This window comes from Macaca mulatta, chromosome 3, assembly GCF_049350105.2.
Source record: "Macaca mulatta isolate MMU2019108-1 chromosome 3, T2T-MMU8v2.0, whole genome shotgun sequence".
Lineage (NCBI taxonomy): Eukaryota > Metazoa > Chordata > Mammalia > Primates > Cercopithecidae > Macaca > Macaca mulatta.
In genome coordinates, this window is record NC_133408.1 from 28624718 (window position 1) to 28639189 (window position 14472).

General features: G+C 38.9%; 1 long non-coding RNA gene across 2 annotated transcripts in view; it reads left to right on the forward strand.

Annotated features, from left to right (window-relative positions):
• The first annotated feature begins 7626 nt into the window (after positions 1-7626).
• The window catches only part of LOC144340050 (uncharacterized), a 32111-nt gene continuing 25265 nt past the window's right edge, over positions 7627-14472 (forward strand). For both annotated transcript variants that reach the window (XR_013415779.1, XR_013415780.1), the window contains exon 1: positions 7627-7737. This is a non-coding gene — a long non-coding RNA (uncharacterized LOC144340050). The remainder of the gene's footprint in view (positions 7738-14472) is intronic.

Genomic DNA, 14472 nt, shown 5'->3' on the forward strand with positions numbered 1-14472 from the left:
AGTTTTGCTGAGGGCAAACATAGCACATCTGAACCACTGCACATAAGTCACACACCTAATCTCCCCAGTAGAAGTTTCTCCACCATCTGTAGGTGTTTCCTCAAGAGCACACTGTAACACCTTTTGCAATACAGGCTGAGAATTTTTCAAATGATCACGTTCTGGTTACTTTTTGCTTAGCATTTTCTTCTTAGTTTATTTCTTTCACCTCACATTTTAATATAAGAAGCAAGCAGAATCTAAGACACACCTTCTATAATTTGCATGGAAATCACCTCCACTAAACATAAAAACTCATTTCTTACATCCAATATTGGAACACAATCTAGTCAATTTTTCCACTACTCATTAACAAGGATCACTTTCTTCAAGTGTTTATTAATATTCTCTTCATTTCTATGTGAGACTTCACCAGAAACACCATTAACATTTATTTTTCTACCAATATTCTGTCCATGATGATATATGTATTCTTGAAGATGATAGAAGCTTTCTCTACAACTTTATTCACTTCTTTTTTTAAGTCCTTACTAGAATCACCTTATTTGAATTTCTATCAGCCTCTTTGAGGCAACCTAGGCTTCTTAATCATACTTCTAAAAACTCCTCCAGCCTTTACCCATTAGTGAATTCCAAGATCATTTGCATAATATTAGGTATCTGTTTTAGCAGCACCCCACTTCCTGGTACCAAAATCAGTATCAGTTATGGGGCTCCACAGAAACAATTAGAAATAAATGTATAGATTTATATTTGAATATGGATATAGATTGATATAAAGAAATTTATTTTAAGAAATTGGCTCACACAATTGTCGGGGCTGACAAATTGGGTTGCTGAGCAAGCCAGCATTCCATCAACTCAGGCAGTAGTTGATGATACAGTGTTAAAGCAGTATATTTTTTCTTCTCAGGGAAAGCTCAATTTTTCTTGTAGTATCCTGTAATGATTGAATGAGTCCCACTCATATGATCAAGAGTAATCTCATTTACTTAAAGTCAACAGATTGTATATGTTAACCGCACCTATAAAATACTTTCACAAATTATTGTTTGATTAAATAACTGGGTAAAATAATCTAGGAAATTGATATAAAATTAACCATTACACATAATATTTAACTTTTACTCTTTTTTAATGTATGTATTAAAATTTATTGTAAAAGTATTCCATATTCGACTAAGTTGTTTTAGACAAACACATTTTCACATGACACCTATATTGAGGCAAGAAAATCTTCTAACATTAAAGCTGCATAGGATATTAACGCTATTGTTTCTAGCATTGAAGTTATTTAAAATATCATATTGTTTTGTCACCTATACTTTGTCCTCAACTTACAATGCTTTGACTCAAAAATTTTCAACTTCATAATGGTTGCAAAAGTGATAAGTCTTCAGTATAAAGTGATCTGATATTCTACTAATGCTGGGCAGTGGTGGTGAGCCAAAGCTCTAGTCAGCCTCACGATAATATTCTACCGTGTACTGTGTTACCAGGCGATTTTGCCAGCTGTAGGCTAATGTAAGCATTCTGAGTACAATTATGACAAGCTAGGCTACACTTTGGTGTTCAGTGGGTTAGGTACATTAAGTACATTTTCAACTTACAACATTTTCAACTTATAATAGATTAATCAAGATGTAATTCCATCATACGTCAAGAAGCACCTTGTATATTTAAATTAATGTATTATAAATTTAAACTAAATTAAGCCTCAGAACTTTAGTGCATTTTGTCATTAACTTTGTCGTTGTTAATGGTCCCAATAGTTGTTTGTTGTAACAAACTTTATTTCAGGATTCCTGCTAGCCCTAAGGTATTTCAGTTGTTTTGGATACAAAATGGATTCATGAGAAGCTTAACTTTTATAACAAATATTGAAAGAGAAATAGTTGTTTCATAAATACTCTACATATGTATTCTAACTAGTCTTTATGTATGTTCTGCGACATAAAATACAATCGTCTTCTGAAGGCATCTAAAATTATGGAAGTTTTTGTTTAAAATTGAGCTACTTGACTGGGAAGATATTGGGTAATAGAAAGTTATTCACTAACTGTGGCCTCTCCTTTTGCAGAATTAAGAACACTTATTATTTTATTTAATACATGTTCTTGTGCAGACATTGCTTATAAAAATAAATTTTAGTGTGATTATGTATATGCTTCAAGTAATATATATCATTTGAAGCATTTTACAAAGTGCAAATAAGGAAACAATAAATGGATTTCCTTTTGACCTTGTTACTTTTCTAATTACTGTACCTGAATTGGTCATCCAAAGAGTAAATGTTAATCGTTTTGCAGGTCAGGTGCCTCCATGCATTACATAAACTGCTTACTGCTTGGCAAATAAAATAGATGAGAAGTGCAAGGAGAGTTTCTAGAAGAGTGACTGAACAGAGACATTATAGCAGCACTATTGTTGCATTTTAAATCACATTATGGTAAAATAAACATAATAAATAAGCATAAGGAATCACTAGACCTCTGAAGGAATATCAAATAATTCTCATAATTATGTTTGTTCCTTGTGAGTGGCTCTGATGGTATTATAATGCTTACATCAATATTTTGTTGTTAATAACTTTCATGTATTTATGTGGTCTCTTCATCAAAGGAACTAAAACATTCATAAATAACAAACATTTATTAAATTCCTATGAAGGTCCTCAAGATGTTATGAACCTTTATATGGATATAGATAGAAGGGACAAGTGAGGGGACAATACATTAGTGTGGTTGTGAAGGTTATCTCTAAGGAAAAAAAGAAAATGTAAAATATCTGACTGCACTGGTAAGTCCACTCCACTTACAACCTGTCATTCTGGACAAGTTAGCTCACTCTCTTACCTCAATTTTCACACTGCAATATGGGAATAATAACAATATTTACTTCTTAACGCATAATGAAATCATTGAGATGATATAAATGAAACAATAATTTAGCTTGGAATAAAATCATCCTTAGATATTAGCTTCTAACTTTCAACATTCATAGAATTTATGTCTTTGAAAAAGATATTTTTAAAAACATCCTAAAACTTTTTCAAACTGAGATTTTCATTGTCTTCCTACTTGCCAATGTTATCCAGAGTGCTTGCTAAGCTCTCTTTGTATTGTAAGTCAACACTGACAACTATTTCAGAGAACTTCAAATAACAGCCTTAAATGAAGTCTACTTATTTTGACTATACTATTTTTATCCTGGTTCCCCTCCACCACATTCTAGGTGCCCATTAAACTATTCCTTTGTACTAGGGAGAAGGAGTCATCGACTGAGATTAGGTACTCTCCTTTCCTCCCCTATCATGTCAAGACTTTATTATTTTACCACGTGTATTTAAATTATCTCACAAATGATGCATGCTCTCAGACAATCTATTTCCTTTCTACTTCTATCTGATACTGGACCCCTGTCTGTGGTCTCAAAGGACGTGACCACTTTAGGATCTTCTGACTTACTCTTACTCTAATGACCATTCCAAGTCATTTCGATATTCATTTAGGTAGCTCATTCCACTTCGTGACATATCGAATAAATAAGTGCTATAGAAAATAATAAAGTAAGGGAAGAAGTATATCATGCAGGATATAAACTAGAAGAAAAAAATCTAATTATTTTTTAAAAGAGGGAATTTAATGTAGGGAATTGATAACACAACTAGGGGAAGGGATGAGAGCCTAAATAGAAGACTGAGATGCCACCAAGAGTTTTTATAGCAGCAAGGCCATAGAGACAAAAGGAGCAGGGGGAATTATCACAGCAGAAGGGTCAAGTTTACTCAATGTATTTGTTCACACGTTTGGCTGTAATAAATTAAGGAAAACTTATTGGCTTAATTCAACAAACATTTATTATTTTACGATTCTGGAGTAATAAGTCTCAAATCAGTTTCATTAGATCTAAATCAAGGTATGGCAGTGCCATACTCCTTCCAGGGGTTGTAAGAGAAAGTTTATATTCTTGCCTCTTCCAGTTTCTAGAGCTACATTTTTGACTGGCAATCCCTTCCTCCATCTTCAAAACCTCAGCTAGCATCTTGCTTCAGTTGTGACATTGCTTCCCTCTTCTGTGGAAAAATATCCACTCAGCCTCTCTCCTACAAGGACACTTGTGATTTAGGGCCCATCCAAATAATTGCAAATGATCTCTTTGTCTCAAGATTATTACCTTAGTTTCATGTGCAAAGTCCTGCCATATTGTTGACATTTACAGGTCCCAGGAATTAAGACCTGAATTATTTTGAGTAGCCATTTTTCATTCTACAATAGTCTTCCCTTTAGTGTCCAAATATTACTGTTTATTTCACATTCACAATGTATTCACCCCATCCCCAAATCACCAAATATCTTAACCTATTACATTATCATTGAGGTCCAAAATCTTATGTAAATGTTATTACCTCAATAGTCCTAACTCTCATTATCTAAGTCATCTCTCCTAGAGCAAAATCCTTTACCCATTTGTAGACTTGGGAAATGAGAAAGCAAATAATGTGCCCCTAAAATACAATGGAGAAACAGGCATAAGACAATAATTGTAGACATTCCCATTATAAATGACAGAAAACTAAAAGAAGAAAGGAGACTCCAGTCCTAAGTAATTTTGAAATCCTACTGTTCCTTAGTAGAGTCTATTAGGTTTCAAGACCTGGCAGCAAACCTCTGTGAATTTTGGCTCCATTCTCGACCCACAGCTGCATTCTCTGGTTCCAGGATCCACCCTCTGGTCTGGAGACTCTGCTCATGAATTATCCTCCTTTTCCCTTGAAAGGTGCACATGTTTACTGCTGAGAAGTTTTATCCCTCTTTCCTGCTTATGGAAATTTGGGAGTCTGACAGCCTGCCTTTCTTTCTTTCTTTTTTTTTTCCTTTCTTTATTTTTTTCAGGACTAACTGGCAGTGTCTCTGCCAACATAACATCTCAAGTAACTTGTGGATCTCCTGTGTAATTCATGTGGATTTATTCCATTAAACAGGAGTGTCCTCCCAAGATATTTCTTGGATAATACCATCTTTATTTCTGGTTTCTCCTAAGATAGTTGAAAGGACTCACCAATCATATTCTTAATGTCTCTAAAGAGCCCTCTGTGTGAATGTATATGGTGATCTTTTAATACTGTGCAGCACTATTCAAAAGTTGTTTGGTCACGTCCTTGAATTTTCCTTTCAAGCATGCTTTTCGGATAGTGAATCTCCTAATTTTAGCATCTTTTGAAAGTTGAATAGCATTCGAATTTGTTGACCAAGGATGGTAGCTTATGCCTGTAATCCCAACATTTTGGGAGTCCTAGACAGCAGGTAGCCTGAGGTTAGGGCTTTGAAACCAGCCTGGCCAATGTGATGAAACCCTGTCTCTACTAAAAAGACAGAAAAATCAGCTAGGTATGGTGGCATGTTCCTGTAATCCCAGCTATTCAGGAGGCTGAGGCAGGAGGGAGGTGGAGGTTTGCAGTGAGCTGAGATAGCACTACTGAACTCCAGCTTGGGCAACAGAGTGAGACTCTGTTTCAAAAAGTAAAGAAATAAATAAAAGAATTTCTCAAGTCATCAACTTCTGGTTTATTTTTGTTTAACAGTTCTTTCTTCAATGTATCTTTTTCCTTTAACATTTTACTATAAGCAGCAAAAAGAAGCCAGGCTGCAACTTCAACGTTTTGCTTAGAAATCGTCTAAACTAAATATATAAGTTTATTGCTTACAAGTTCTGTTTTCCGCATAACTAGGACAAAAGTCACCTAAGCTCTCTGCCAGTTATGATTCTTAACTTGATCATACATGCAGAGTCTCTTCTGCTTTAAAAGATAACATTCATAGGCTCCAGGTTATTATTTCGGGTCATTATTAAGACTTTACACCCAGTGAAAAATAAACCCATGGTTGGGTCTGGCTAAAAACCACTAATATCATTTGGATATTTGTTTCTTCCGAATCTTATGTTGAAATTTGATTCCTAATATTGGAGGTGGAGCTTAGCGAATAGTGTTTGTGTTGTAGAGGTGGATCCCTTATGAATGGCTTTGTGCCTGAGAATGAGTGAGTTCTCCTTGCTCTATTAGTTCCCACAAGAACTGATTGTTAGAGGCAGCTAAAAAGAGCCCGGCACCTCTTACCCACATCTTTGCTTCCTTCCTCTCAACATGTGATTCCTTTTCCCCTTTGCTTTCTGCCATGAGTGAAAGCTTCCTGTGGGCCTCCCCAGAAGCAGAAGCTGGTGTCATGCTTCCTGTACAGCATACTGAACCATGAGCCAAATAAACCTCTTTTCTCTATAAATTATGCCACCTCAGGTGTGTTTTTTTTTTTTTTCTTTTTGAAATTAAGTCTCGCTCTTTCCCCCAGGCTGGAGTGCAGTGGTGCCATCTTGGCTCTCTGCAATCAGGTATTTCTTAACAGCAACACAAAGTGGACTAAGATAGCCACACAGGGGAGTCAATGTCTGCTAGAAAGACTCACTATGATAAAGGCAGAGAAAAAGATTAACTTGGCCTCTCTTGTTTTTGTGGTCTCCAAAAATCCTATTGGTCCCTCTCATGAAACAAACTCAACTGAACCCAGCTAGCCCAGGAATCAGGAAAACAGAGCCTGCAGGCATCAGCTTTCTAGGCATAAACTTCAGAACAAAAGAGAATCCTAATGCAAGCAATTCCAGAATTGATTCAGGGGGTTGAGTGAGCCAGTCAGTGTTGTCATTTTATTCATAGTGGTCAAGAAAAGATTGTGTAATAAGGTAGCATTTGAGCAAAGATATGAGGAACTAAATGGGCAAGTCATATAGTTAACTTAAATAAGAGCATTCATTTTTTAGCAGAAGGAACAAAATGTAAATCACTTGAAGAGGAAGTTCTGATGATTTTGAGGAGAATCAAGAGGGTATGTGTGGCTGAACTTTAAAAAAAAATAGGGAAAAGAACATAATGAGATATAGGATTGCCGTGCATGGTTATAAAGGTTCTGTCTGCTGGTTCCTTTTGCATTGTGTACTACACAATTTATATTCTGCATATTACAGCCTTGAGGCCAGATCATAAAGTGTGTATGTATTTATGTAAATTATGTAAAAGCCAGTAGGTATTTTACAAAATTTAGATTTTCCTTTCAATGAATAGGAAGTCCTTGGTAGGTCTTGATCAGAGAAGTGACATAATGTGATATTTATTTTAAAGAAAGTATTTTGATACCTCTTTTGAGATACACTAAACCGTAAGGTGGAAGCAAAAAAAAAAAAACCCAGTAAGGGTCCTAATGCAATAATCTAAGTGTAAGATCATGGTGATTTCAGCTAGTATATACAAGATAAGTACTGGCTGTATTGTAGATATATTATTGAAGGCAAAACCAGCATCATTTGCTGTGAAATTGCATGTGTAGTGTGAAAGTAACAGGAGAATCTAAGATGACTTCAAAGTTTTTAAACTGGTATTTCAAAAATATAAAATTTTATTTATTAAGGAGAAACTACGAAGGAAACAGTCTTTGGAGGCCCACTCAAATTTCATCTTGAATTCTCATGTGTTGTGGGAGGGACTCAGTTGGAGGTAGCTAAATCATGAGGGCAAAATCTTTCCCATGCTGTTCTCATGACTGTAAGTCTCAAGAGATCTGGTGGTTTTAAAAAGAGGAATTCCCCTACACAAGCTCTCTCTTTGTCTGATGTCATCCATGTTAAGACGGGACTTGTTCCTCCTTGCCTTCTGCTATGATTGTGAGACTTTCCCAGCCATGTGGAACTGTAAGTCCAATTGAACCTCTTTCTTTTGTAAATTGCCCAGTCTTGGGTATGTCTTTGTCAACAGTGAGAAAACTGACTAATACAGTGACTCTGTTGAATGGTGAATGTATCTATAACAATGACAAGAGTAATATCAGAGTGTATAAGTTAGGATGCAAAATAATGAATAATTGAGACACTTTGGTGAGCAGATAGGTAAAGTGAGGTGAGGGCAAATTAGGATGAAGCTGGACATAAGAATCTCAAAGGATATACTGTTTGTGCATAGTTTTGTTTTAATTATTGAAGTAATGGGGACATTTTAAAGTAAAAAAACTGAAATGCCTTTCAATATTGAATTCCTTATAAAATAAAATGAAAAGCAGCCTTTAGCCAAAACTTAACAGGAAACACTTTATTACTAGATTATTATCAAATTTAAATTAAGACAGGAGAAGAAATTTTAGGAGATGAGCCTGAACTAACTGAGGAGTTCTTTAGTTGGAGGGAAGAGTAGGAGAGTAGAAAGGTGACTTCAGTAGTGAAAACCTACACATTGGCAAGAGAATAATAGTACAGAAAAGAACATATGGGAGCAAATTACTTTGTGTTGAGGCAGAATAAAATTGGGATGTTGGCCGGGCACAGTGAGTGGTTCACACCTATAATCCCAGCACTTTGGGAGGCTGAGGCAAGCAGATTACGAGGTCAGGAGTTCGAGACCAGCCTGGCCAACATGGTGAAACCCCATCGCTACTAAAAATACAAAAAACTAGCCAGGCGTGGTGGCGGGCATGTGTAATCCCAGATACTCAGGAGGCTGAGGCAGGAGAATCACTTGAACCTGGGAGGTGGAGGTTGAAGTGAGCTGAGACCGTGCCACTGCACTCCAGCCTGGGCAACAGGGCAAGACTCCATATCAAAAAATAAATAAAATAAAATAAATAAAATTAGAATGTCAGCAGTATTATATTTAATTCTGAAATCTTCTTTGGTAGAGCAGTTACTCAGAAACAGAAGAATTCAGTGTGGCTTGAAAGGATGAACTGATGGATTCTATTTTTCCAAATTTTATATTCCCCAAATTCTGGATACTGCTTCTTTGCCACAAGCTTTACTACCATCAGTAGTGTAGCATGAATCACTCAGTTCTTCATATTTATCTCTTTATCTGAGCCCTCATTACCAGTGTCAGAGAGGTCTGATTTGGAGCTGGTGAGCACAAATGACTACATGATAGTATGTCTTTTCTATCTGAAAAAAAAAAAAAAATTCTTTTCACATCTCTCTGCTTTGTTTGGAGTAGGAATGTTTAGAACATGTCCCTAGAAAGGTTAGCATCTGCAGCTGAAGCTGGAATGGGACCCCTATTTCAGAATATCATTATGTTTATTTCAACACATTGTAATATTCTCCTGGGAGGAACACTTCAGCCCATTTCTGTTTCTTATCTTTATTCTGATATCTACTGAGATATGCCTGTTGATTTGATAACAAAGAATATACTGATAATGACATTGCTAACATTTATGACAACCAGGCCAGAAGTACCTACAGTCTTTATTAGCCTATTTGATAGATCCTACAACAAAGAAGATTTTATAAAATAATTATTGTAATAGGCTATTCTTGCATTGCATAAATACCTGATACTGGTTAATTTACAAAGAAAAAAGATTTAATTGGCTCACAGTTTGGTAGGCTTTCCAGGAATAATGGCACTGGCATTTGTTCAGCTACTTGGGAGTCCCCAGGAAGATTACAGTCATGCTGGAAGGTGACGCAAGAGCAGGCATGTCACACTGGGGAGGCAGGAGAAAGAGAGAGGAAGTTGTGGGCAGGAGGTGCCACACACTGTTATATGAGAAATCACTATCCTTTTTTCCTTCTTCTTTTTCCAATGTTTAGTTTTTGTGAGTACAATAGTAGCTGTATATATTCATGGGGTACCTGTAATGTTTTGATACAAGCATGCAATATGAAATAAAGCACATCATGGAAAATAGGGTATCCACTTCATCAAGCATTTATCCTTTGTCATTCACTGTCTTTGAAGTCAGCACCAAGCCCTGAGGGATCCAACCCTGATACGATTCATGTTCCCACTCAAATCTTATGTTGAACTGTAATCCCCAATGTTGGAAGTGTGGTCTGGTGTGAGGTGATTGGACTATGGGGGTATATTTCTCACGAATGGTTTAACACCATTCCCTTGGTACTGTCCTTGTGATAATGAATGAGTTCTCACCACATATCGTTGTTTAAAAGTGTGTGGCACCTCTTCCCTCTCTCTCTCTTTCTTGTTCCTCTTCCTGCCATGAAAGATGCTTTGCTTCCCCTTGCCTTCTGCCATGATGAGAAGCTTCCTGATGCCTCCCCCACAGCAGAAGTCACTATGCTTTCTGTACAGCATTCAGAACCATGAGTCAATTAAATCTCTTCTCTTTATAAATTACCCAGTCTCATTTCTTTATATCAATGTGAGAACAGAATAATACAGCCTCCATAACCCAAACATCTCCCATCAGGCCCTACCACCAGCACAGCAGATTACAATTCAACATGAGATTTGGATGGGCACCAATATCTGAACTATGTAATTCCACCCCTGGACCCTCCCAAATCTTATGTCTTTCTCACATTGCAAAATACAGTCATGCCTTCCCAACAGTCCCCAAAATCTTAACTCATTTCAGCATTAACTCAAAATTCCACAGTCCAAAGATTTATCTGAGACAAAACAAGTCCCTTATACTTATCACTCTGTAAAATTAAAAAAAAAAAAATTACCTACTTCCAAGATACAACGGGTGTATAGGCATTAGATAAACATTCCCATTCCAAAAGGGAGAAATCGGTCAAAATATGGGGCTATAAGCTGCATCCAAGTTCAAAGCTCAACAGAGCAGCCATTAAATCTTAAAGCCTCAAAATAATCTCCTTGTAACTGCCCGGTGGGTTCACCTTGCCCTCTGTCTAGACAGAGCTGATTTATCAAGACAGAGGAATTGCAATAGAGAAAGAGTAATTCACACAGAGCCCGCTGTGCAGGAGACAAGAGTTTTATTATTACGCAAACCAGCCTTCCAAAGCATTCATGGTTTAGAGTTTTTAACAATAATTTGGTGGCTGGAGGAAGGCCAGTGAGTTGGGAGTGCTGGTTGGTTGGGTCAGAGATGAAATCATAGGAAATCAAAGCTGTCCTCTTGTGCTGAATCGTTCCTGGGTGGGGGTCACAAGATCAGATGAGCCAGTTGATTAATCCGGGTGGTGCCAGCTGATCCATCAAGTACAGGGTCTGCAAAATAGCTCAAGCACTGATCTTAGGACCGGTTTAGGGACTGTCAGAATCTTGTCACCTCCAGCTGAATAACTCCTATACTATAATTTCTAATCTGGCGGCTAATTTGTTAGTTTTACAAAGGTAGTTTAGTCCCCAGGCAAGAAAGAGGTTTGTTTTGGGAAAGAGTTGTTACTTGCTTTAAACTGTAAACTAAGTTCCTCCAAAGTTAGTTCAGCCTATGCCTAGGAATGAACAAGGACTGCTTGAAGGTTAGAAACAAGATGGAGGTGGATAAGTGAGATCTCCTGTACTGTCTCAGCTACAATTTTGCAATGGCAGCTTTATCCTTTGACTCCATGTCCCACATCCCAGGTACACTGGTCAAGGGGTGGGCCCCCAAGGCTTTAAACAGCTCCACCCCTGTGGCTTTGCAGGGTTCAACCCCAGGCCTGCTTTCATGTATTGGAGTTGAATGCCTGAATGCCTGTGGCTTTTCCAGGTACAGAGTGCAGGCAGCTGGTGGATCTCCTATTCTAGAGTCTGAATTATGGTGGTCCCTGTATTAGTCTGTTATCACATTGCTGATAGACACACTGGAGACTGGGCAATTTACAAAAAAAAGAGATTTAATAGGACTTACAGTTCCACGTGGCAGGGGAAGCCTCACAATCATGGCAGGAGGCAAGGAGGAGCATGTCCTATCTTACATGGATGGCAGCAGGCAAAGAGAAATGAGGAAGACACAAAAGCAGAAATCCCTGATAAAACCATCAGATTTCATGAGACTTATTTACTACCATAAGAAAATGCCCCCATGATTCAATTTTCTCCCACCAGGTCCCTGCCACAACATGTGGGATTGTGGGAGTACAATTCCCACAATATGAGATTCAGGTGGGGACACAGAGTCAAATCATATCATTCCACCCGGACTCTGCCAAATCTCATGTCCTTACATTTCAAAACCAATCATGCCTTCCCAACAGTACCCCAAACCCTTAACTCATTTCAGAATCAACTCAAAAGTCCATAGTCCAAAGTCTCATCTGAGATAAGGCAAGTCTTTTCCGCCTATGAGGCTGTACAATCAAAAGCAAGCTAGTTATCTCCTAGATACAATGAGGGTACAGATATTGGTTAATACAACATTTCACATGGGAGACATTGGCCGAAACAGAGGGGCTATAGGACCCATGCAAGTCTGAAATCCAGTGAGGAAGTCACATCTTAAAACTGCAAAATGATCTCCTGTGACTCCATGTCTCACATTCAGGTCACACTGATGCAAGTGATGGGTTCTCATGGTCTCGGGCAGCTCTGCCCCTGTGGTTTTGCAAGGTACAGCCTCCCTCCTGGTCACTTTCATGGGCTGGTGTTGAGTGTCTGCGGCATTTCCAGGTGCAAAGTGCAAGCTGTTGGTGGATCTACCATTCTCGGGTCTGGAGGATGGTGGCCCTCTTCTCATAGCTCCACTAGGTAGTGTCCCAGTAGGGACTCCGTATGGGGGTTCCAACCCCACATTTCCTTTCTGTACTGCCTGAACAGAGATTCTCCATGAGAACTCCAGCCCTGCAGCAAACTTCTGTCTGGGCATCCAGGTGTTTCCATACATCTTCTGAAATCTAGGTGGAGGTTCCCAAACCTCAATCCTTTACTTCTGTGTACCCAAAGGCTCAACACCACGTGGAAGCTGCCAACACTTGGGGCTTGCACCATCTGAAGCCACAGCCCAAGCTCTACATTGGCCCCTTTCATCGCACTGCTGGAGTGACTGGGATGCAGGGCACCAATCACCTAGGCTGCACTTAGCACAGGGACCCTGGGCCCAGCCCACAAAATCACTTTTTCTCCTAGGCCTCTGAGCCTGTGATGGGAGGGGCTGGCTGAGGACCTCTGACATGCCCTGGAGACATTTTACCCATTGTCTGGGGATTGACCTTTGGCTCCTTGTTTCTTAGGCAAATTTGTGCAGTCTGTTTGAATTTCTCCTCAGAAAATGGGGTTTTCTTTACTATCACATTGTCAGGTTGCAACTTTTTCAAACTTTCATACTCTGTTTTCCTTTTAAAACTTAGGTCTTTTAATCGCACTCAAGTCACCTCTTGAATGTTTTGCTGCTTAGAAATTTTTTCTACCAGATACCTTAAATTATCCATCTCAAGTTCTAAGTTGCACAAATCTCCAGGACAGGGGCAAAATGCTGCCAGTCTCTTTGCTAAAACATAACAAGAGTCACCTTTGCTCCAGTTTCCAACAAGTTCTTCATCTCCATCTGAGACCATCTCAGCTTGTCCATATTGTGATCAGCATTTTGGCTAAAGCCATTCAACAAGTCTCTAGAAAATTCCAAACTTTCCCACATTTTCCTGTCTTCTGAGCCCTCCAAACTGTTCCAATCTCTACTTGTTACCCAGTTCCAAAGTTGCTGCTACATTTTTGGGTATGTTCTCAGCAGCGCCACACTATACTGGTACCGATTTACTGAATTAGTCCATTTCACACCATTGATAAAGACATACCCGAGAGTGGGCAATTTACAAAAGTCAAAAGTTTAATACAGTTTCAAGTGGCTGGAGAAGCCTCACAATTATGGTGGAAGAAAGGGAGGAGCACGTCCCATCTTACATGGATGGCAGCAGGCAAAGAGAGAAATGAGGAAGACACAAAAGCAGAAACCCCTGATAAAACCGATAGATCTCATGGGACTTATTTATTACCATGCAAACAGTACAGAGGAAACTGACCCCGTGATTCAATTATCTCCCACGGGGTCCCTCCCACAACATGTAGGAATTATGGGAGTACAATTCCAGATGAGATTTGCATAGAGCCACAGAACCAAATCATATCAGCCCCCTTATCATAGTTCCACTAGACAGTGCTCCATTGGAAGCTCTGCATGGGATCTCCAACCCCCAAAATTCCCTTCACACTGCCCTAGTAAGATTCTCTGTGAAGGGTCTCTCCCTGATGCAGGTTCCTGCCTGGGCACCAAGGCTATTCCATATAGCTCCTGAAATCTAGGCAGAGGGTGCTTGGTCTCATTTATTCTTGCACTCTGTGTACCAACAGGCTTAAAAACAAATGTAAGTCATCAGGGCTTAAGGTAGCTCGTGCTCTCCAAAGCAGTGGCACAAGCGGCATCTAGGGCCATTTGAGACCAGGCTGAACCCAAGCAACTGGGATGAGGGAAGCAGTGCTCCAAAGCTGTGCAGGCCAGAGGGGCCCTCGGTCCAGCCCAGGAAACTATTCTTCCCTCCTAGGCTTTAGAGAATGTGATGGGAGGGTTGCTGTGAAGGTTTCTCAAATACCTTCCCAGCCTTTTCTTCCTTGTTTTGGCTGTCAGCATTTGGCTCCCTTTTACTTTTTCAAATTTCTTTAGCAAGTAGTTGCTTCACGCCCTGCTTGAATTCCTTTTGCTAAAAAAGTTTTTTCTTTCTCTGCCACTTGCAAGGCTGCAAATTTTTCCAAAG